The following is a 26418-nucleotide window of genomic DNA, read 5'->3' on the forward strand; positions in this document are numbered from 1 at the left end:
ATTCAGGAAACTAAAACATACATAGATACTTTTCTTCCCAGGAAGGAAATATTTTGGTGCATAAACTCACATGAGCTTAACTGCACTCAGTTCTTACATTATTTGTTTTATTTATTAGATTCACAGAGACCCTCCCACTAAAAGCTCAAGGGGCTGAACTCAGAACTTTCATATACTGAACATGAATCACTTCTTAAACCACAAAAAGCAAAAGAAAAGGCTATAGAAATCTTAATGGGCAAGCTTCAGATGCTCAAAAGCAATTGTTTAGTTACTCTACTTAGTTATGCATCATTCAAAACACTTTCTAAATCAGGCAAAAAAGGTTCTTTGTGAAGAATAGGCTTTGGGGCCTTGGACAAGTTTTAATTCTAGTTGTTTTATAGCTCACACACAAAGTAGTTTCGATGTGTATTTAAAGGGGTACTGTACTTCTAGGCAATAAAGTTTTCAGTTGAGTATTTGAAAGGGAAAGAAAGAAAGCAAGGAGAGGAATGAATATATGGTACCTTGCTCTAGTTTTAATTATTAACTCATAGACTCAAAGATTTACATAAAAAAATTCCAATATTGGGTAAAAATAGGTATAGACTAAAGTGAATGAGTACCACAAAATACAGTTAATCAGTAAAATTCATTATCTTGTACATACTGAGATTAAGTTTTACTATGCTTATAGGGTAGGGAGAGAAAGAAAGACAAAATGACAGAAAGAAAGTGAAAAATCTAAAAGACAGAGTTGTAATTGCTTTTCTTTGCATGAAGTAGTAAATATTAAAAATGCCTTTTAATTTATAAAAAGTCATAGGATACATAAAACCCAACACAGCAAAATATTCCAATGTGATGTGTGTTTAAACACACACACACACACACACACACACACGTCAAAAATATGGGTGTTTTGGTAAAGCTTTTTGTTTTCAAAGGGCCTCTGAAAAGGGCAAAAGAAAAAGGGTTTCTGATAAACTGCTTATGCCAGGGTCACTAGCAGAGAGCAAATCCAGCCAAGTGCTGCCAATAACCATTTCTATTATAAACATTTTTAAAATCCGGCTTTCTTTTACATGCTTTTCCTTCCATATAGCTGATATGGTAGCCAACACCCTGGTCCGCTAGCCACATTGGAATTTCTTGCCCTGCATCACAAGCCCAGCTGTACTCATCAAAGTACAAAAACTGACAGCATTGTCTGAAAGACACAGCTTGGGATAATTGCTCCTTGTAGTTCCCCTGTCAATGAATATTATCATATTCTTCTCACGAATAAGGTTACTGTACTTTTTTTTTTATTTCTACACACTTAGCCACTAAGCACACTACTGTTCCTTTAATGAAATGGACTAAACGTGACAGTGTGAGCTAAGGTTTAGCATTCCCAAGATTCTGTTCTAAGGTTTCTGTGTGCACATTTTTAAAAACAATCTAAGTACAGAAGACGTAAAAATGACAATAATTTTTTACTTGATATTACTGTTTTCTTAAGAAGGCTAACAGAAGTATCAATGGACAGGCACAAAGCAAAGCAAAAAAGAAAACACATGAGGCTCTCAAACATATCCTCTTACTGAACTTCTTTCACCCAAATATACAATGGAATCTCTGACATGCATTTTTTTTTCCCATTGTGCTAGGCTGAAACTGAGTTCTTCGGTTGAAAGTAGGAAAAAAAAAAACATGCTTTAAGACTTCTAATGATATACACCTTTGAAATATTAGTCTCTCTTTAAATTTTAAATGCAAACTCATTTAGATGGAAGAAATTTCAAAGTATTGCAGTCACTCATAACAACAGCAGAGCTAACATTCATTGAATGCACAGATATTCTAAGTAGCACTATAATCACAAGTATTGATTGATTCATTAAATTTTCACAACTCTAGAGGTAATGCTATGACTCCCATTTTATAGATGGGAAAATACAGACACACAGAGATTAAAAACTTGCCCTAGAACACACAGCCAGTAAGTAGAAGAGTCAAGATGCAAACCGAGGGAGCCAGACACTGCCACACAGTAAATATTTGGTCCCATAAAGCCCAGTGCTCCTTATTTCTCCCAAATCTCCTCCTCAGCTAATCAGCAATCAGTGCTCACTTTCCCTTCTGAATGCTTATACGCCTGTTTACACACAGCCTACTTTGGTTATCATAGTTGTGTAATACTCAGGGCCCTGGAGTCTGACAAAAGGGTCTATCACCAAATATAAGCATTGCTTAACTCTACTGATACCTACACATTAGTTTCCTCCTGTGTAAAACAGGAGTAATAAAACCAATTTCATATAGTTGTGAGGGTTAAATGGGAGAATGCACATTAGAGCTTAGTGGGGGTCAGTGCTTAATAATCTATTAGCTTCATTATTATGGATTATAATCTTTTTTTAATTTATTTATTCTCAAGTTAGTTAATATACTGTGTAGTCCTGGCTTCAGGAGTAGAATCCAGCAATTCGTCACCTACATATAACACCCGGTGCTCATCCCGACAAGTGCCCTCCTTAATACCCATCACCCATTTTTCTCACCCCCCCCAAACCTCCCACCCCACCAACCCTCAGTTTGTTCTCTGTATTGAAGAGTCTCTTATGGTTTGCATCACTCTCTGTTTTTCTCTTATTTTTCCTACCCTTAATCTCTTAATACATGATCCTTTTCCTCAATTAGATTGTATCTCTTTTCAGAGAAATTATCAGTATGAATCCTCACTGTTTTGTGTACAGCTTCCCAGATATTTAATATATGTTGTTGAAGTTTTAGATTTCCTAGACACCACTGTAATAACATGTATGGACTCATTAAATATTCATAATAATTATATCAGGCCATGTACTTATTCATAATATTGCAATTAATATAGTATTTATAGCAATATCTAAAACTTAGTGAACACTTAATATGTGCAAGGAGCTCTACCAAGTGCATTATGGCATTATCTCATGTAATTCTCCCCATAATCCTCCAAACAAGGGACTTTCATAATCTTCACTTTACACAGGAGGAACCAATGCTCACAGTACACACTTAAGTGTTCAAGAATGTGAACCCTTAACCACAACCTTATACTAACTTCTAAGGAATGAATTTAAAGCAGGCATTAATAGGAGTGCCTGGGTGGCTCAATCGGTTAAGTGTCTGACTTCAGGTCAGGTCATGATCTCAGGATTCATGCATTTGAGTCCCACATCCAGCTCTGTGCTGACAGCTCAGCTTCGGATTCTGTGTCTCCCTCTCTCTCTGACCATTTCCCATTCACGCTCTCTCTCTTAATCTCTCAAAAATAAATAAATATTAAAAAAAATAAAGCAGGTGTTAATAAATATTTGGTCTCAATGATGAACCAATTGAGTTAACTACTTTTGTTACCAGAAACTTTGTGCTTATAGCAAACTAATGTGGTCTATCTAATATTCATTCATTAGTTAACTATTACAAAGAGATTATTGTGTGCTAGGTAGAGCCAAGTATGGGCAATAAAAAGAACACTATGGGTCTAAAATTTTGTCATCAAAAGCAATTAAAATTTAATGTAATTTCACTACCACCATCTTCTATGCTTACTCTTAGAAAAATCAAACTCCTTCCTCTCCCTCCTTTCCAAGTTTCATAGTATTAAATTTATACAAATTTTTTGCCCATAAGAAGCTTAGATGTCAAGGCAAGGAACCATTTTAATTATATTTACTCTTCATTTTGAGTATATTTCTTTTTCATATCTGACAAAGACTTTTGAAGTGACTAAAGAAAGGCGAAGCAACCTGATTTTTTTAAAAAAAATTCTTTCATGTACAATCTTTTGTCTGTAATATTCTCATAATAGCTTAGAAATTTTAAAAGAAGATTTTAGTTATTTCTGCTTCTTTCAAATTGGCAAAATTTGGATTTTTTTCTTCACATGTTTAGATTGGCTTTAAAACCAACAAACCAGAAAATAACAACTTACAAAACACACTCTTCATGGGTGCCTGGCGTCTTCAATTAGTGACAGCATCACCCTGAAAACTGAATTTCTGTTCTGTTTTTTTTTAAAAGGTTGAAAAAAAGTTGAAAAATGCACACATAGAACTCACACAACACCAAGCCTGCTGTCTTAAGGACAGGAAAAGTTTCAGGGCAATGGGAGACCATAACCATCACTGTAACAAACTCTCCAATCAGCTAGCAGACCTTGTCAATATTTCCTTGTCTCCACACTGAAGGTATAGGCATTTTGTCTGTGATTATAGACAACATCTATTTATGTGTTTGGAGTGGATAATTCTAAAGTTGGTAGTGTTCAGGCACACTTTGAAGAATCATTGTTATGTATGCCTTCTAGTTGTATTGAGTTGATAATTTCAAAAGGAGGGGACTTTTGGTAAAAGTAAGCTCTCTTGAAATTCTGTCATTAAATGGTTCAACTCAGCAGAATTATTTAAAACATAGCGCCAGAGAAGAATATTTTATATCTAAAATACATGGCATAAGAATGTTCTTCAGAAGTTAGATGAATGGGTTAATTCATTAAAGATAAATTTATTGTGTACCTACTGTGTGCCAGGCATTATAATAGACAGTGGCAATACAAAAAATGAACAACTAGATCTGAAAAACAGTAGCAGGGGTATAAATGAGGCTGGCGAGAGAGAACAGAGGAGGTGATAAGATGATTACAATCACAGCTCCCACGAGCTGAGGGCCTGTCATGTATCAAGGCAACGTATGAGGTGCTTTATGTGAACCCCCTCACACCAATCCTACAGGACAGATACCAGAATCTCACAGAGGAGAAAAATCAAAGTGCTGATTGATTACAAAGGGCTTTGTAACGACATACGATAAAGGTTATATTTTATTTTGTAAGTAATGAGAAAACGTTGTTAAGGTGAGAAATGATAAGATCAATTTCTTTTTTAGAACGGTAACTTTGGTGTTGCATTCATTTTGATATAGTATCATTTTCATTGGCTGAAGTGTCTATCCTACAAGGATGTGATTTTTTGGGTGGAACTGTGATTCTCTATCTGATCCAGAGTTCATCACCAATGGAGCCCACTATGAATTAAGTAGTATCTGGCTTCTGAAAAGCAGATTGGATGCCACTATTCTTTACTTAAAAAAAAAAAAGTCATGTTTAATGATTTCCATGAACTAGTTAACAGAACTTCATTCTGAGGCATCCATGACCTGCTCCTGAACACTGGTACAGCCTCGTCCTCCAAATTTTGTAATGCCTTAATACCCTGCCACACTTGTCTCCTTCCTCACCATTCCTGAAACACACCAGATTCTTTCATGTCGTCCGGACTCAGTTCTCCTGACATTCCCTCAGTCTAGGTGGGTTTTTCTACCAGGTGAAAACCTCATTCATTCCCCAACATTGCTTGAAAGACCACAGTCTTTCCAAGTTTTCCTTCTCATTCAGCTTAGATTCATCCACTTTCTCTTTTTTGCCTATTCTACCACAATAGCATCTTTTTCATTATACCTTATATTGAAGCTCTTTGTTTCCAAGTCTCTCTCCTTCTAGAATCTAGAAGATTAACAACTGAGGGTATTGAATTTAATCGTTCACCTAAGTTTTACAAACAAAAAAAGGATAAGAAGCACGGAGTGTTGATATACTTGGCCAAGTATGATATCCAGATGCTACACTGCCATAACCAATGCTCAATAATTGTTAGATGAATGAGATGGAGTCATTCAATCATTCACTCACTCATTTTTCATTCGTCATTAATTCTAAATGCTTATAGATATAAGGCAAAAGCTCCTTTATAAAAAAGTTTTCTGTTCATTTGAATAAAAACCTTTCACAAATCAACAGGCACAGAAAGAGAAGTCTATTATATTTTTTTTAATTTTTTTTTAACGTTTATTTATTTTTGAGACAAAGAGAGACAGAGCATGAACGGGGGAGGGTCAGAGAGAGGGAGACACAGAATCTGAAACAGGCTCCAGGCTCTGAGCTGTCAGCACAGAGCCCGACGTGGGGCTCGAACCCACGGACTGGGAGATCATGACCTGAGCCGAAGTCGGCCTCTTAACCACCCAGGCACCCTGAAGTCTATTATATTATAATTACTATTATTGAATCAAATAAACAATGGGTACATCCAAAGAGTACGTTCCATGCTAAGTCAAGAAAACTGGTTATAAACTGTAGAAAACCGAAAAATGCACCAGCTTACCATTTAACATCACTACCGCCATATAGCCTATAGGTATTTATTGACTATCTCATAGTAATATGAGAGTGCTTGTGATACTGGCAAAAATAGATGAATCACCTGCCCAGAGATGCTACTGAAAGGAAATAAAACAATTTCATAGCAATACAAGGGAAAAAAGACTAACACTTAGAGATCTGTTTATTGTCTAGGCAAGGTAGTAGATTCCAAACATGTATTAGCTCACTTAAATCCTCATTAAAACACTAAAATGGCTAGTATTTGTCCATTTTAAATAAAAACATAACTGAATGTAAGAATCGTAACTAAATTCCCAGAGGCCACACTATTAAGAGGCTGGCAGCCAGTATTAAAAACAATTTAGAGCTCTTACTTAGTTGGTGTTTTCCATTTATATTAAATTACTTCTTAGAACCTACTTATACCCAAAGAAGTTGAAATAAATGTGGATTTATATTTTAATGAAAGGCTTTATGGGAGACTTTAATGTAGGCATCAAAAGACAGAAATGATAGTTAATATTTATTGAATATTTACTACTGTTCTAAACATTTTGGATGTATTCACTCATTTAATCCTTACAACATTTTTTGGGAGGTGAGTGCTATTATTATTGCTGTTATCACTTTAAAGCATGGAAACTGAGCCAAAGAGAAGACAATAAACTTTCACAAAGTAACAAACTTAGTAACTGGCTGTGCAGTCAGACTACAGCCTAGAGAAGTTCACCATCAGGCTAAATGTTATTAAATGAGACAGCTTAAATAAAGTTCCAAGAATAGAGCATGGCACAGAGTAGGACTTTACTAAATGTTACCGTCCTTCTTTTTCTTCAATTTCTTAAGTTTTATAATTGTGATAAAAATAATACTTTATTTTAAGGTATATTTTGCTTTTTAAAGACTTAATATCTGATTACACAAAACAGGTAGTGAATGTATAATACAGTAAATTAGTATTAAAATGGTGTTGAAAAGTATTTAACAGTACTGCATGTGACTTATAATATAGATTTTAAGTAACAAAGTATGATTCAAAACAGTGTATATCGTGTTTTACCAAAAATAAAAAGGCACAGAAAAAAAAAAAATAGAAAGCTATATCCCCAAAAAAGTTTAAAAGGAAATTATTTCTGGGTGATTGTGGATGATTTTAATTGTCCTCTTGTATTTTATTCTATTTTACCATGCTTCTATATGCTTTTCATAATAAGAAAAATAAAAAAGAATAGCTGGGACAGGAACATTCCTGATTGGTTGATACAATACTGAGCAACAACATTCATAGAATTGTGTAAGATTCCACACTTGCTTAGAGATATAGCTTGAGTAGAACCCAAGGCTCCTCATTTTTAACTTAGTGTGTTTTCTCTGACACCCTATTCTCTACTCAGTGCTTATCTTTACGAGGAATTCACAAGTAATCTATGAAGAAGATGTCTGGAGGGTGGTTAGAGATACTGTGATTGCAAATGTGTTGAGCACACATACACACACAGGTGCTCTACCACGTCAAGGCTTCCTAAGTTGCTTAATGCATCTGTGTAAGCCATTTGTTTCTGAGTCCAAACCAATACCATATATGGAAGACTGATTTTCTCAAATTCTTCACACTCTTTCTGCAACAGAGCTGTACATCCACACAAAACTCATGATTTTAGCATAACTCTCAGTAGTGTGTGTTAATGTGGGGAAGAGAGTATGTATCCCTGCACCCTAACTTTGAGTTTGGTCGAGTTACTTGCTTTGACCAATGGAATGTTGACAGAAATGCCATGAGTAGTGATTTGGCTTGACTTCTTATGCCCATGGAATTTGGAATAAGAAAACTTTGTCTCAAGTATCTGGTCTCTTCATCCTGAGTCCCAGAATGAAAAGCGTGTAGAGAAGATATGAAACCAAATGCAGCCTAGAATAGTGGTACCCAGATGCCACATAGACCTATAAGTGAGAAATAAATGTTTACAATTATAAGCTACTTAAATTTGGGGGTTATTTGTTATGTAGCATTATCACAGCAATAGCAAACTAGTACACAAACAACTATTAATGCAATCTGTGGTAGCAGGTTTTATAATGTGTGTGTGTGTGTGTGTGTGTGTATACTATGCACAGACACGTATGTATTATATATCTATATCTATCTATATATAGTATACATATTGTCTCTCTATATAGATATTTCTCTTCTCTCTCTCCCTCCCTCTCTCTCTCTCTCTCTCTCTCTATATATATATATATATATATATATATATAGACACACACACACACACTCCAAATGCCATATATATCCTGAGACAGATATATATATATATATATATATATATATATATATATATATATGCATACACACACAAGTGTAGAAAACCTGCTATCACAGATAGCATATAGATATAGATATAGACATAGATATAGATATTGGTGTATACACACAGATATATATATATATAAAATGGAGAGGAGAAGCTACTATGCTTTTTAGTTAGCCATGTATGTATTTTTCACATTTCACTGCACAGAAAAATCATCTAGGATTTTATTAAAATACATGTTCTCATTTAGTAGGTCTGGAGTGAGGCCTCAGATTCTGTATTTCAAACAAATTCTTAGGTGATACTGATTTTACTAATACTTCTATACTCTGAGTAGTGAAGGCACAGAGGACAGATAACAATAGCCATATGTAAGAAATGGCCACAAACAGGGGAGACACTCTGCAACTAAGAATGGAAATAATTTTGATTACAATTTTTATCTTTATCTTATAATGAAACAATTCATGTAAAAGACAGAAGAGTCAAAAGAAATGGGCCCTGTACACAAATCAGATGACAAATCCAGTTAATGGTGAGCATATATTCCCAGTCATAGATATAGATAGAGATATATAGATAGATATAGATATAGACATAGATACAGATATAGATATAGATAGATAGATATAGATATAGATGGATACACATACACAAAATATGCCTACTAATGACTAGTACTAGAGTCCCCCTCTAACAGTGTAAATGTAGCATCTCAGTGCATTTTGGATGAACATATATACTGATAAACTTATAACCTGGTAGCCCTTATGGAAAGCCTTACATATAAGTTCACTTTCCGAATTGCAGCCTTCTAATAGCAAACTTGTCTTTATTTGCTATTTTCTCTTTTTGATGCTTCATCTACTCTTCACTAATATCCACTGGATTAGTTGTCTTAGTTGGCTCAGGCTGCCATCATAAAATGCCATAGGCTTGGTAGCTTAAACAACAGAAATTTATTTTTCTCAGTTCTGGAGGATGAGAAGCCCAAGACCAAGATGCCAGCATGATTGAGCTCTGGTGAGGGGCCTCCTTCCAGTCTGCAGATGGCCACCTTCTCACCATGTCTTCATATGGCACAGGGAGAGGAAGTTCTGGTGTTTCCTCCTCTTGTTAAAAGGAGCCTCCAGCATGCAGGCTCCACACTCATGACCTCATCTAAACCTAATTAGTCCCCAAAGACCCTACGTGCTAATACCATCACATGGGGGTAAGGGGAAGGGCTTCTACATATGGATTTTGGGAAGATACAAATATTCAGTCCATAACACTAGTACTTCTCAAGTTTTTTCAGGTCAGACATGCATAGAAAAGGGTAATATTGTCCTGGTCACTAGGATAAACTAGGAGAGATTTGGAGCTTTGGAGGAGGCTCTGCTGGGCTATAAAAGACCAACCCTTGGGCTCCAGCTATCACTAGGCCTCCTTGAGGGGATCCATAACCATCTCACATAATGTGGCAAATTACACACTGGTTAAGACCACGAACTCTTCAGCCCACAAACCACATTACCAATTACTGTCACTGTTTCTGAGCCTCATTTTGGATCTTTCATAATTGAGCTTATATTTGCTGGAAAACACTAGTATGGAAAGAGGTTTCCTAGGCAGTTGATCAATAACCACTACAGAAAAGATGAGAGAATTTAGAACATTATGCTGGAAGGCATAGTAAAAATTTCAAATAAGGCCACTTTGAAAAAACAGCAGATAAGATAGTTGACTTTTCTTGAAGAATATGTTTTTAAATGTTTATAACTTTATATATTTCTCCAGGTATCACAACAGATGCTAAGAAAGTAAATGGGAATCACCATTTCTTCCTGAGGCAGATACTTGTTTCTTTTGGGGGGCAAATTCAGTAATTGCTCAAAGCTTATCTTCTCAGAATAAAAGCTTAAAACATTTTTGAAAAGTAGGGAAGGAAACAGTTTTCTTCCCACAGGAATATAACTAACATGAAACACCAGGTCCTTTGGTACTCCAATGCGGACAAAATAAACTAGTTGGGAAACTGAGGTGCCTTTTCTTGTAGTATTCTTTATCCTTCACATTCTTCAGTCCAGATTGGGTCATTGGGTTATAAGGAGGGGGCTTGTGGTGTTAGGGTGATCTTCCTGGTCACCACACTCTGGAAATAGCTTTAAAATATCCATTGTCTCGGACATTAAGAAGCATAAAGAGAGTTTCAAACTTTCCATCTCATTATTATTTGTGTTCTGGAGCCTAATTAATTTCTATCACAGAAGCTGGACTCTTCCCTGGTGCTGATCAGACATACTGTGGATCTTATGTTTCTGTCTAGAAAACAGGCACAAATAAGACTTCACCATGTTTTACTCTAGACTGGATTCACATGGACATAGAAACAAATATCCCCAAACAAGAGCCATTCAAAAGCCTGTTGAACTCGATCAGATATTTCAAATGGGAGCAGATACTGCCACCCTTCCTATAGTATGATCCTAAAGTCCTCAACCTTTTCCCCCCACCTTGAGGTATGAGAAAGATGATATTTAGATTTTAACACATTCTCATGGGTTTATCTAGAGTTATTTGCAATTTCTGGAGTCCAAACTAAAATATTACCCATTGGTTCCCACTTAATAAAGCATGTTAGAAAACACAAGGGGCTCCTGAGTGGCTAAGTCAGTTAAGTGTCCGACTTCGGCTCAGGTCATTATCTCGCAGTTTGTGATTTTGAGCCCCGTGTCCAGCTCTGTGCTGACAGCTCAGGGCCTGGTGCCTCCTTCAGATTCTGTGTCTTCCTTTCTCTCTGCCCCTCCCCTGCTTGTTCTCTGTCTTTCTCTGTCTCTCAAAAATAAATAAGCGTTAAAAAAAAAAAAGAAAACACAAGTATATGAGGGTAACTGTATATAGGAAAAATATTGTTTTAATTTAATCTTTAAAAGAGTAAATTAAATACATGTACTTCATAAATTTATTATTCATAACAAATTTACTGTAACACATCTCATGCTTGATTGAAACACCAGTATTTCTTATTACTGACAATAAGAGTCATTGGTATAAATTATGAACTTATTCACTCATCCAACAAACATTAACTGAGCACTTACTATGTGTCAAGACAGTGCTAGGTACAGGAGACCACAGATGAATAAAACAATGTCTCTCCAAGTGTTAACAATTATTGATGTGAGTAATTGGGCATCTATTTGACTTTGGGAACCAGGCTATGAATGGGCAATAATTCACTATAGGTGGTAGACAATAGAGAAGAATATGCTGTGACCTGACTAATTAAAACACACAAACAAACAAAAAATCTGAGTACTTGTCTCATTTGGGGATCTTTCCAAAGAAGAGTTTTCAACAAGGACCTGGGTACAAGCTATAATTTGGAAGGTGATCTCAGAAGGCAGGTGTGAAGGAGAGATCGGTGAGTCACAGAGGAAAACAAGGCAATGATAAAAATGTGTCAAAGTAACACCAGTTTACCAACTGGAGCATAATTCCACTTGCATCTCTGAGACTTGTACATAATGCCTCCAGAGTCACCCATCTGAAAGAAACAGGCTGGAACATTTTTTCTGCAGTTCTGTTAGAGAGTTTCTCCCATTATGCTCCCAGGGCATTAAGCTGCCAACCCAATTTCCCCAATCCAGTGTAGATTTATTGAGCTCCCCTAGCCATGGAAAAGATCCTGGGAAAAACACTCCTGATGTGGGAGTCTGGGCTAACACAGAACTGCTCCAAGTGTAGCAGAAATCAGAGGTGAGGTGAAGGGCTGAGGTAAGTGTCAGCCATATCTGCTAGACTAGCTTCTAAAGACTTCTGGGGAGTGGGGCACACTATACTGCAGCCTGATCTAGCAGCCCCTAAAGGATGGTCTGGGGAAGGTTAGAATGACATCTTTTTACTAATTATATTCCACATAAAGTGTCTCTGACTCCTGTAAGAAGTCAAACTTTGCGACAGTAAATCCTGACACTGCCCAGGTAAGAAATAGAAAAATGATGATTTGCTAATCGGCTTACCTGATTCTCTGGCTAGAATGTCAAGATTGGACTCAGCAGTTCTTGTGAAAATCCTGACACCCATTCACCAATTATTCCTAGAAGTTGATATGTATCGATCTCCCTGTGTTTCAGGGAAGAAATCTTTGAAGTGCTTTAAGGAGATTTTCCAAAAATGGTGGTACATTTTTGCACCATTTTGTCATGACTGGACCTATTGAAAAACTTCCTGAACTCTGAATTCGTGGCAGTAATATCTATGTTGCTGTATTTGGCTTGTATTTTTTGTTGTTTTGTTTTGTATTAAAGTGGAGAAGAAATGGGTAAAGATTAAATATTGTACCTAACTGTATTAAGCTTGAAGGCTTTCAGTGTAAATGAGAAGGTTTATGGGAAGTTATTCAGACCTTTAAGCTTCCATAAACGTTTCATCATTGCTGACAATATCTACTTTAGGTAACCCTGCGCAAGCAGTTCCTGTGTTGCTATAAGGGTGAAGGGGAGTTTTTTGTGCAATTCACCAATCAGGGTAGGAGTCTGCTGGAGAAAATTTGGTTCGGGGGCCCAGAGCATAAGGTTAAACAATAGATACTTCTGTGGTGACCGGAGAATTGATAGACCCCTCTTTCTTTTATCATAATGTATAAGGGAAAGAACTGTATTCCTAATCTTTAGAAAATGTGGTGGTGGTGGTGGCAGGTAGCTAATGGTCCCTTATATGAACATATGTGGCCTCCCTGTGACAATGATAGGCAAGTCTTTAAAAAAAAAAAAAAGCTCTGAAAAAAAACAAAGAAAGAAAAGCCCCACAGACCATTTAGGCTCTGTCAGTGGGTTCCATCCTGAGACATCAAATCCAGTTGCACAGAAACCAAATGTCAATATTTCCAAAGCTCTTTCCATCTTGTATCCCACTTCCTTTTTCTTTTGTGCTTTTTCATCCTCTTTCTTCTTCTCTATTCCCTTGAACCTCTGGTTTCACTCTTTCTCCCATTTGTGCTCACTTCCCCCACCATTAGTCAGGTCATAATCTGTTCATCCCCAAAGAGGCTTCAGTGATGGAAAAGAAAGGGCTTCAAACAAAGCCACCGTCTAGGACGGAGAGCTCCAGAGGCTGGGGAAGTGCCACTGGGGCAAAGCCTGAGGACGGGGCACCCACTGCTCGGAGGCTCTTCACCCAACAGGTGATTAGGCTTCAGTGGGTTTGATAGCTGTACCAAGCCTGGTGATTTCAAAGCTTTCAGGGGCTGACAAGGACTTGCTAATTTCAAACTTTCTAACCAATTACAACCACAAAGAACTCAGGACAATCATCAGTGAGCAGAATGAAACTGCTGGAGCTGAGCAGCCCTTTCAGGTTTCACTCTTGTGGGTCCGCCACACTGCGTGCAGCTCAGACTCTGCCTCAGCGAGTAAATAAAAATACACTATAAAACAAAAACACACACACTGGGTCCCGCTTGCTGTCTTGTTCCCGGTAGTTGGGCATGAAGGAACCCTGTCCTGCATGTAGTCCGTTAATTTCTGATGGTGTTAATTAAAAACTTTTGATGCTGGTTTGAATGGAAAATACCTCAAACAGTGTTTCCTTTATTGAAACACCAAGTTCCAAGTCTTGGATTATTAGGTTAAGCTCTGTCACAGCAGTGAGACCAACATAAATGCTTTTCATACCATTTGAATAATAATAATAATAATAATTAATAATAATAATAATAATATATTATATAAATGATAATTATTTCATTAATAATAATGAAAAGAAAGAAGAGAGACTGTTTAGGTTGAAACTCCCTTACTTCAACCTGTTTTTTCCTTTTAGAACTAAATTGAAAATCCGGGTCCCTGAATGTAGAACATATGATATTTTAAAAATCTTTTTTCAAATCCTTACAGAACATTCAAATCACCCAATGTTCCAGGACCTGAATTTTTTATATTTTAAAATGGGGAAAGCTGCTTAAAATAAGTGAATCAGCTGCTAAGTGATTTCTCTCTGTCTCTTCCCCTACTCTCTTTTGAGAGGCTGAAAAAAATGCTTAAAATGGTATATGCAATTGATATGTGCTGCTTAAGAAGCTTAATATAATTACTGAGGACTCAGACTTTCTATTTAAAATGAAGATAGGCTGGGGCAATAGAAACTATGGGTTGTGAGTATTCCTCCCTCATGAGGTGTGGAAAAGGTTTCCAAACGTTTAATCCACGGAGCAAAGGAAGGGGTGTAAAGTAGTTATCCGCAGATCTCTCTGTCCTCCTACTAAACCTCGGGAAACCTGGGAAACCCTACTAGTGATGCCAGGACCCAGCAGGACAGGGACCGAGAAGGAAGTGAGCAAATAAAAATGCATCTCTGCAATCCAGTGCTTTTGTGAAGTTCTAAGCAAACCACCAAAACGTTCTGATTGGTTTCTGAGACTCTCCTCTAATTTAATTTTTCAGTCGCTCTTCCCACTTGTACCGGGGCCTGAAGCTTTGGATGTCCAGTCAGAGAGGCCCTATAAACGTCATTGCACAGATGCCCTTTTCTCTCTTGTGCCTTCATATACTTCACTTTCTCTACCATTTTTCATCTCCCAATCTGTTTATTCATGCTGTCTGCAACATCAACTGAATCCTTGAGGGACGACAAAACTTTCCTTTTTTACCCTGAAGGTCTTCATCAGTCTTATTCTTGTTTTGATCTAAATATCCCTAAAGTGGATGAAGTTCTCCATAAAGGAGAAGCATTCTGGCAAATCTCCTTCCCTTCCCTCCCTAACCGCAGGCTGCATTGACCTCACCCTCTTGAAACAGTTTGCAGAACCGGCCTCTCAGCCTGATGTGACATGATGGTGATCCTTCAGCAACATCAACAACAGTCACAGACAACCCTCCTTGTGAAGCATGCAAGGGGAATATGCAGAGCAATGGAAAGAGCTAAAACTCCAAAGGGGACGTAGGCCTGAGCAAACCACAGCATGAGTCTATTCACAAAACTTATGAATTTTCCTGAGTAAATTGACAGGCGATATTGTCTACAAAGGACTAGTAAATGTAAATTAACGAACAGATATGTAGCAAATGAGTGCGTTTAAAGATGATTTCCAGCTGAAATGATTTTTCTTCCTAGAGACCAAGTTTTTGTTAAACTTAATCCTACTCTCTTCCCTCTCCAGCAGCAGAAACATCTGGTCGGTTTTAGATTCCCCTTGGATTTCCAACTTCAAAGGGAATTATAAAGAATAACAAATTCATGTACCGGCACTAAAAAAAAATTAGAGCAGCAGGAGAGAATGGTAAAATTGTCCTTATTTGACTGCTAGTGACAGGCGCCACAGGCAGAACTACGAGAAAAGACAAAGGCAAGATCACCAGTTGACAACCAGAGTTCCTAGAAGGGACAGAATCTTTGGCTTCATGCAAATATGCACAGGGCCCTTAGCAATCTATAAGGAAACTTCTCCGTGCTTAAATGAGAAAAAAAAATTAAAGGAGTTAGGAGGGAAGAAGGGAAGGAAGGAAGGAAGGAAGGAAGGAAGGAAGGAAGGAAGGGGAGAGGGAGGAAAGGAAGGAAGGATGGAAGGAAGGAGGGAGGAAAGGAAGGACAGCAGGAGAGAGGGAAGGAAAGAAGGAAGGAAGGAAGGAAGGAAGGAAGGAAGGAGGGAAGGAAGGAGGGAAGGAAGGAGAGAAGAAAGGGTAAGTGAGTTCACATTTACCTGTCACATAGTAAGCATTAGCAAAAGTTTGTTCAAAGAATGGCATGGAGAATGTCTTAAGGACTCAGCCTCTGGGTTTTTTATTCTATCTACAGAAAACTGTGAGTTCTGATTCCACCAAGAGCTATAGAAGCCATGTCAGAAGTAACTTGGGCTCCTAAGAATCCGCTAGAACCATCATTTCCTCCTAAAAGATAGACCTCCAAGAGTCTCAAAATTAGTCTCTGTTTCTTCCTTGCTCTGGATCTTTATCAAAGGATGGCCAGAAATCAAAGTCCTCCAGGAGTGGAGGACTAGGGCTTGAATGAACTATTGATATTGGCAGTTGTGCTAAATTATGCTTGACATCACTTTATAGAACTGGATTTATCTTTCTCTTGTTATTTTCCTAGCAAACCTGAAACATACTTCTTAGAGTGCAGGTCTTGATATAATGAAACATTAGAAAATTAGAGAACAGTTAGAGAAAGTACAATTTTGCCATTATAATTAACTCTTACAAATAGCCTCGTTCCTGTTTTATGTACAACGTGTACCACAACAACAATAAAAATAAACAAGACATGATTAACCAATCAACTTGTTTGTGGACAGAGAAACAGTTAAGGGCTAAAATGTCCTTAAATAATTCATTATAAAAGTCTTTAAACTGAGTGTTCAGAGGTTACAGTTCCCCACATCACAAATACATTAGGTTGATTCACAGAGTGGTCATCAAAAACCAAAAAGTAAATTACTTTTGGCCAAAAAGTATATATCAACAGCATGTTAAGAATATTTCACACAAGAGGACAGAACACACAGAACCAATTCCCTGTGGACCCTAGCATGGTTTGCAAATGGAGCAGTCCCCAAAGAGAAGACCATCTCCAAAGTATGTTGTTTATATCACAGGCTTTGAGTAATTTCTAATGAAGGAAGAGAAAGTTAAGCCTTCTCTTCAGCATTTCCCATGTAAAGTGACTGCTCTGGCTGCAAAATCATCTTGAATGTCTGTCTTGAATGGGGTATTCAATCTTCCCTCATCACTCCAGGTAAAGCAGGATCACCCAGTATCTCACTCAGAGAATGTCATAATTCGTCCTTATGGTAATTGCACATGATGATGTATTACATATCCAATAAAGTTTATCCAGAAAATACACCAACTTCGGGAAACATGGATCTGATGATATAAATAAACCGCTTTTTTTTTCCTTTTGCAACTATCTATGTCTTTGGTCTAAAATGAAAATCCTGGCCTGATGCAGGCATTTGCAAAGGATTCTCTGCCTTATACAAGCAGAATCATCCACCAATGATTCTGAACTTACATAGGGGGAAAGGTGTAGAGGATATGGAGTACTACTTTATTCCAAGAAATGCTGTTTTATAGCTTCAGGGTACATACAGTTACAAATGTAACAACAATTGAACAAACACCAGACCCAAAGGCCAAGCATAAGGAAACCTCATACACATATCAAGAAGCAAACACTATCATTAATAATAATAATTATTATTATAGTTATTATCAGAATGAGGCATTGATGGTTCACTTGGGTGCAGTGTATAATACATTAGCTAGAGAGAACCAAGGGCAAACTTATTCTTATCTTTAAAAGGCAGTTTATATTCTGGTTTATATGACATGAGCTATATAATTAACACACATAAGAAAAGGATGCAGGAAGAAGTGAAGACTTATGCCTTTATTTCACTTGTCTTGTTGTTAATATCAATCTTAAAAATAATGATGAAAAGGTTAGCTGTTTTACAATATGGGTGTTATGGGGTATGGTAAAATGTCTTTGCAGCTTTAAAATAGTGGCTAGTTCCTACCTCTTTCCTTAGAATGCCTGGCTCAATGCCAAGCTATCAGATTGTTTCCTGACCTTTTGAGGACATTTTAATGGTAGTAATGTCAGATCAGGGTAAAGGAGAAATAGAGAGGATCAGAAGACCGAGGGGAAAAATGAAATGGAAAGAAGAAAGTTTGCATTGTTTACACCATCCAGTCTGGCAAATTTTACAGATGCATTCTGTTTGCTTGGGATAGTTTATTGCTTATGTTATTTCTTTTCTTTTCTTTTCTTTCTTTTTTTTTTCAAATGTGCTTTCCTCTACCAACTTTGGCTGAAAATACTTTGTATGTGTCCATACTGTAAGCCGTCATATTTTTCTAGAGATTTAGTGTAGTTGGAGAAGCTCTTTTTTTTTTCTTCCCCTAGGGTTATGCACATCAATATTCTAGCTACTCACTTTCGAGGCCAATGGAAAATGTGCTCCTAAGATTAAATAGACCTGAGTAACACATAAATCCAGTTTATACTGATGCAGTATGTTACATAGTTACTCACATCCTGAATTTCTGATGAGTGGAATACACCTTTTGGACAACACACTGCTACTGAACGGTCACTGACTGCAATTCAAAGACGGCCAGCAGGACTAAACCCTAAGTATAGGTTCTCTATGGAGAGCCTAATTTGCCCAGAGCCCTCATCAACTGTGGAGCTCTGTGTGTAAAGGATCTAGTCTAGCAACAGAAAACTAGATTCTTTAAACATTCTTAGAGTAAACTAGAACAATACATATAAGCACATAGGGAGTGCCCTTTTTTATACAATGAACCATCTCCTTTGACCCTCACTTCCCCAAACACAGTGCTTTTCTTTTTTTTAATTACTCAGACTATTAATATATAATTCCTCCCTTTTCAGACTTTGTAAATGCCCTCTTAGGAAGAAACCTTTCCTTTCTGCCAATATATCTTTAAAAAACCTGATACTTTTAAATCCAGTGTTAGGTCTGGTTTAAGTAGGTTGGCCACATTGATCCACTATGGGTTGGCTGTAACCATGCTGGACTTCTAGTCAGAGCACTATGTTTTCCTTTCACCTCAGATACAGAATTGTATATAACACAAGTGTATATCCCGTCATGAGTCTAACTAATGCTATACAGAACTAGCAGCAAATTATCATCCTAAATTTGAGGCAAGTAAAAAAAAAAATGTCAAAGAAAAGTTCCCCCATGAAACCTAGCCAAATGTGTGAAATGTCTCTCTAGTCAACCAAATTGTGCTTTGGCTTACAGATGCATCTAAGAATATTACGAAACACTCTGCTGAGATTTTCTAATCAATTGTTACATTTTAGGAAACATAATGGCAGTATACTCAGAAGAAAAATACTCCTATATATAATGATTAGAACTATTTATCTCAATATTTATAACATTAACATATGAAAATGTCCTTGTGGGCCCAAAATATTTATGGACTAAATGCTGTGATGTCTGGGGTTTGCCTCAAAGTAACATGGTAGTAGAATGGGAAAATGGCAGGCCATGAGTTCATCATTGTGCAAGCTAAGTGATGGGTACATGGGAGTTTGCTATAGTAATGTCTACATTCGTGTATTTGAAAGTTTTCATAATAAAAAATTCAAAAATATATACTGATTTAAACTTTCATTCTTTTACTCAATATTGATTGATTTTGATTGATTCATCTACTCTTTGTATGCAAGATATTGTGGAAATGTGAAAAGTAAAACAAAACACCCAAAATGCTCTTGTCGGACACTTAGGTTAAATAAGCAATTCCTCTTCAGGAATGAATACACACACACACACACACACACACACACACACACACACACACACGCATTCGTAAAATGACGTTTATAAGAACCATGTAATTACATGTAAAATTCTTAGGTTAAATTTTGAAATTCTGTAGAAAGTACGTTTACAGCATGTTTTTAAAAATATATATATCCTCAGGGAAAAAATGAGAGTAAAGAAATACATCAAATGGTTACTAATGATTGGATTTAAATTATAGAAATAATTACTTGTATTTTTCTTCATTTTACTCCTATGTGTTTTTCCAAATTATTTTTAATGAACATGTATCATTTTAAAATGAAAATAAATATTTATTCATTACTGGATAAGATGTGCTCTCCTTTCCCAGGGAGCTTTTCACTAAAAACAGAGAAACTGCAAACACACAGCTTTGCCCAGATACTTTAAATCTTCATACCTAGAAGCGAAATACACCCACAGGAAAAGAAACGTCAATACAGATTTTATCTGATCATAGAAACATAAAGAGCTTTCTGTGTGTTGGACAGAAATAGGGGAGGAACCAGCTTCTCTGCAAGCCAGAAAGAGTGTGAAATTCAGGCCATTTTGTGATGAGATCCTTTAGCCATGAAAGCAATGGGAGCAACAAATTAAAGTTACCAAATAAGCCTGTCCCTGGACTCAGGCCGCTCACACTGATACGCGCGTTTCTTTTAGTCAGTGTAACAAATAAAGCATGGGAATGCACATGTGGTGGTGGGGGTAGTTACAATCCTAAAGGCTTGAGGCCTTCGCTGGTGAGATGGATATGTTCAGAGGTAGATGTGTGACAGAATTAGGAACAAAAATACAGCGACAGCTATGGATTATGTGCCATGGATACAGAAAGTCCCTGTTAGAAAGCTATCTTTATTGCCCCAAGAGATTATTTTCCCCATTTTATGCACATTCATATAAAGTGAAGTCAAGAGTGTAACTTTTAAAAGTTTGGATGAATATGATGTTCATGACTAACTCGGCCTGGCTGGAGCCAGACAGAGTCTCATCAGATGCCAAGCAAGTCACCCCCTTTCGTCTTCCTCCCTCTCATTTCAGGGCAGGCCAACCTCTACAAATTCAGCTTTTATGCTCTTTCTGACTTGATGATGCTCTGCGAATATACCCTCAGTCCTGACCTGCACTCTTCCTCTCAGCCAGACATCTCAAGAAATCAAGAAGGCCACAGTCCCAACCTTCCGGAAACTTCACAAATTTCCACTAAAAGACCTGTAGACCTCAAAGTTTTCAAAGCGAGGCTCACTTGCAGCTCTGGTCTTGGCCCTATTAATTCATTAAAAAGGTGGCTATCCATATTCATGCTCCTAAAGGACATTTTTCCTCTTCCATTTGTGGGTGTGCACAAGAGCAATCAGGTCTGATTTTCAGATTGGTTCAAATGAAGCGAATGCATTTCAAATGTTTCGCCTATCATAGAATAATAATAAGTAGTTGAAAGCATCACAAGATGTGTTTGGAAGGTTCTGTGTTTGTTTGTTTAATGCCAAAGCGTCCGATGTTCCACATGGAAAATATCCACATGGAGACGTCCATTGAGGCGTCTCCTTTGGAAATATATATCTCCAGAGAGCCTGCCAAACAAGGCCTTTGAATGCTTCCACCTCTGCGTAGCAAAATCATTGTGAAATGTTCGTTGAAATCTGTGATCGTAGGTACTTGGGATCACATGTCTTATCATTCTAAATGATGGTATTTCAAATGAACAAACTGGATATAAAATATGTACCGTTCACCAATGTCAAAATATGTTCTGTTCAAATAGTACTTGGAGGTGATGGACACACCACAGCCTTCAGGCTGAATTCTTTCAGAGGCTGGGAGAGGTGTACTTGACTTCTTTGCACCACAATATTCTAGACTGTCATTTAGAAATAATGAAAGTTACTTACCAGACAGCAATGTTGTGAGAAATATCCAGTTAGTGATGGTGAAACATTCTGAAATGAAAAGAATACAGTCAACCCTGGGTATTTAATAAATGTACGACAACACGGTGATCATGTAAAATAACCCATTTGCCTCTCACATTGGGACGGTGCCTCGGTGACACTGTAGGAAGAGTAAAGGATGCTTCCTTTTGGAAGGAACATACAAGGGTGTGCTGAGAAGGTGACGCGTGCAACAGTCTGCATGTTCAGCTCGAAGGGGCTCCAGCCAGTTGCAACTAGTTGTGAAAGACTTGCTGCCCATTTCTGCAAATGCACTGTAACTTGTATTGGGAAAGTTATGTTTTATGGTTAATTATCCATGGTCTGTTTGAAAAAATAAATCAAACCATTGTGAACCACCAGGATTTGCAGCTCCATTTGAACTTTACTGTACTTTTGATTAAACATTTTGTAAATAAAAACAAACTGGTTTCTTCTTGTTTTTGGTTGCTTGTTACTTGTGTTCTGGATATAAATATTGCGGCAGTGGTGGGAGAGCAAGTTATGGATTATTTACCCCCTGGTTTCATGAGTTGTGAGTTACTGGCCTTATTCTCCTTCATGAGCATAAATAAATGTATAGTATTATATTCCAAGTCCTGTAAGACAAATGGAACGAGTCAACTGAAACCTTTTAAAACCAAAACCTTTTATGCTAAGTCACAGAGCAACAAAACAACCCCCAAATTAACATTTAAAAAGCTTCTACTGTGGAGCAACGAAATCCCCCAATATTATATAATCTGCATTTTAAAAACTGCTTGCCTAACAAGCAGCAGTCTATCAATAATTCCACATGCTTGTTTTTTCCTCTGCTTTTATAATTTAGAAGCCATAGATGGTTTATCAGAGATCACCTCCCACCCCCAATATCACCACCAGAATGACGCCTTGAAAACAACCAGCATAACTAACCGAAGCCAACATAGATTTAGAAAGATCTGGAATTATTGTAACTAAAAGTAATGAAACTACGTAAAAGAAAAACTATATAAATTTGTCTATATTCATCATCCTAAGACTTATGTAAATAAAAGAAATCTAAAAAATAATTGTCCAGGGAAAATGAGAAAAGCCAAGATTCAAAGGACCCTGTAGCACAGTGCAAGAGGAATATGTTTGAGACCCAGAATTTCCTAAGTTCCTGACACATCTGCATATGAAACTTAATGAGAACGACCAAAGTAGCTTGCCAAAAATTATGTTTTTTTAAATAACCCACTGTTCGCAGCACTGACCAATGAAAAGGACCTCTAGGAAATACACAAAATTGCCTTCTGCAATTTGCTACTTTTATAAAGACAGAGGCAGGATAATAAGGTGTTTCTTATAAAATGGGGTGATCTGTCCATTGCTGGGACTTGAGCGCTGCATCTGACTTCATCTTATCCCTTTACTCCTCTCGTGGCTTACTGCTCACCTGCGTAAGCACTGGGAGGAAAGTGCCACAGCAGGTCCCTCATCAGCTCATAAAAACGTGGTAAAATATTTATGAAGGGGCTACTATATGCTACTATATGCACAACTAGAGTAATTCTGTTTGGAAAGGTAAATCAGTGGCTAAGGGTCATGTCACAGCATTTAAAACTATCTATTACTAATGCCAACAGCAAGGAGAAGTTAGGTTGAAAGTGTTGTGAAGGACTTCTGAAAAATGAGAAAATGTTTAAAAGTCTCCCTAGCTTCTCGCATGTCCTGGGAACATAAGGCGTAGGCCTGCTAGCCCTTCTTAGCCTGGATCCCATATTACAAAAGAAAAACTAGAAGTGGCCTGTTTCCAGGGCCCTGGTTACAATTGAAAATGAAGGCTGAACGGAATTAGTTGGCAGCCATTGGATGCCGGAAGGTCAATTCTGCCCTAAGTATGGTCCAGAGAGTGTAAAAACCCACCGAGATGAAAATGGAAAACTATTCTGAGAAACAGGCAGAAAAAAAGTTCAAAGATATTTTACTTCAACACATTTTTCTCTATTTCTTTTATGATACATGCTTCCAACTATTTTGACAACCAAGAAAATGCTCATCGATAGAGTTCTAAGTTGTCTTTTAAATCGTTCCCTGCATACAGAGTGTTACAGAGCGCTGGTTACTGAGGAATAATCATGTTCAAATTGTATTATAAAGTATGGTATTTTACATGATGCAGGTATATACAAACCGAATTGTATACTGGAATCTAAACTCAGCTATAACACATGTAGAGGGACACTTAGAAAAAATATACATAGGAGTATGTTTTCCTGGTGAAAGACTATTCTGATTGACTGTCATTATTTTTCCATAAACAAATCTACCTGAGCCATAGATTTTTTTAAGGACAAAAACCAGGAAGTGTATTTATAAATGGTTAAAAATATACCCTAGCTTACTCATGATTCATTAAGACACTTAAAGATGCCCCCATCATCAGAGATGCAGAGACATGATAATCCCAAGCCTCTTGATCACTCGGTTGTTGCAAGAGAGACAAATTCAGGCAATGAAACCTGAAAAACCAGACAAAATTCGCCTGGCTTTGATTTTTATCTTTATGCACCAGATTTTCCCATACAAAAGGAGTCATAAATTTAATAGCTAACACATAAGAGAAAGGTAAACAAACTAGGAAATAGCCTAAATCTTTTTTTTTTAAGTGAAGGAACACTCATCTCTTACCTTCAGTAAAATCAAATGAACCATTTCATCTGCCTTTTCCATCCAGAAGGAAAGTATGACCTACAGCAATGTTATTGACCTCAAATACAAGGAGGTGAAGTGCCTCAAGAGTTCTACTCATGTCTGCCCTCTTCCTTGACTGTTTTCACCTTCTCACAGATTACATTAAGAACGATCAGAACTACCACCAGAAGTACCCCTCATACATCTGCTCTTACCTTCCCCTAGCAGATATCCGACAATGCCTAGTCAGGCTGTCTCTACCATTTTGGCATCCATTTTATAACTATTCAATAGGCAGAAACTCAAAAGGAAGAATAAAACAAAATCAACAAGTCCTCCAACCTCCCTCATCAGGTGTATGTCTGATTCCCAGAGGACACGAGTCCGTTAAATGAAATAAAATATTGTAACAGGGAAGGAAGACTGATAAACTTCACACAAATCTCACCAAGTTCCCACTCATGCTGGGAAGGGAGTTATTCTAGTGAAAACACGGGGGTGTAGGAAAGGAGTGAAGGGCTACAAAGGGACTAGGAGACATAAAGGTGGTGCAATGGACCCAAAGGTGTTCCAGGGAATGGTGTGACAGAAAGTTCAAAAGGAAAATTCCAGAAACTGCAAGTTTTTAAGTGGAACTGTTGTTTAGGGGATAAATTCTATACGGACTTTGAATTAAGTGTGTGCTATAGCATCTAGATGTTTTCTTTTTCATTAAGACTATGGAGTTTGAATGTAGTTTGTCATGAGAAAAAAACATGAGAGCTTTATACAGCCCCCAAAGTAAAAGACACGAGAAAGACAGGGTTTATATAACTGGCTTTTTACATAAATATTACATCAGGATACTTTTCAAATGAAAACACACACAAACACACACACATACACACACACACAGCCGTCTTCCTTATCCTCTATTTTAAAATTCATTTCATACTTTAAATGTTGTTGATTTTTCACAAAACAAGTAAAAACCAAGTCAGCATTAAACACCTCAGAATAATTTCAGTCTTATATTACTTGGAAAATTTACCACATCATGGTGGGTCACAAAATCCTGTTTAAAGCCATTTGAGGCACTGACAATTATGGGATGTTTTGCTGCAGCCTAGGGCAACTAGAAATGGCCACGGATGTTAACTAACTCCCTCCTCAACAGTCTGAGAAAAGGGAAAAAAAAACTGTAAGTTTCCCCATCTGTTATTTCCTTTTTTTTTCTTTTTGGCTGTGGAAAAGTAAAATTATGCAAGAGCTTTTGAATGTAAAGGCTGTGTGTGCTTTTTCCCTTTTTGTCTCTGTGTACCGGTTATGTGATGTTGCGTAACTGAGTACAGAGTAGGCGGTTAGCGTTTACTATTGATTTACACTATGCCATCTAATGAATTCATAGCACTCAAAAGAAAGGAACGAGAGGGGGAGGGAGGAAAAGGAAAGGAGGGAAAGGAGAGGGTAAAAAAGAGGAACAGAGGAAAGAGAGAAAGAGCTCATTTAGAGAAACAGTTCTAATGTCCAGAATAGTTTCATTCTTATTCCCTCTAGCTCTTTTGGTTGTTGTTCAGGTCTCAGAAAAAAGGACTTTGAGCTAGTGACCCCAATATTCCAATCTTATTTCTAATGAGGATCACTGACAGGTGAATGTCTGAAAGTACTAATGTGTCAAATGACTTGAAAGCAATTCCACTAAACTGTCAGACTTCTCCGTATGCACTTATTTATGATTCTCTCTGTGCATTTGGAAATCTGTATCTATGATAGCCAATGCGATGGTCCGACTGGTTTACCTAGTCACAGATATTATTTGAAAGACACATGGGGCAAAGAGAAATATGTCCCACTCTACCCATCTCCTTTGAAAACTGCATAAAGGATGCATTTAGAAATCTTTGAATAGGTCACTATTTTACTTTGGGAGAAGATATGCCACAAATTATTTGGCTCCACAGAACTGCCTAAGACAGGAATGTCAAAGAGAAATGGGCAGAACGAGAAAAGATTCTAAACTGATGAACAACACTTGAAAAAGAAATTTAAATAATTTCTTAT

At 37.3% G+C, this 26418-nt stretch overlaps 1 protein-coding gene across 43 annotated transcripts in view; it reads right to left on the reverse strand.

Annotated features, from left to right (window-relative positions):
* The window catches only part of ZBTB20 (zinc finger and BTB domain containing 20), a 762566-nt gene that overhangs the window by 333656 nt on the left and 402492 nt on the right, over positions 1-26418 (reverse strand). For all 43 annotated transcript variants that reach the window (XR_008298139.1, XM_053221871.1, XM_053221870.1 and 40 more), the window contains one exon: positions 21682-21729. The gene's annotated coding sequence lies outside the window, so the exon portion shown is untranslated. The remainder of the gene's footprint in view (positions 1-21681; positions 21730-26418) is intronic.

The sequence above is a fragment of the Acinonyx jubatus genome, chromosome C2 (assembly GCF_027475565.1).
Source record: "Acinonyx jubatus isolate Ajub_Pintada_27869175 chromosome C2, VMU_Ajub_asm_v1.0, whole genome shotgun sequence".
Taxonomy (NCBI): Eukaryota; Metazoa; Chordata; class Mammalia; order Carnivora; family Felidae; genus Acinonyx; species Acinonyx jubatus.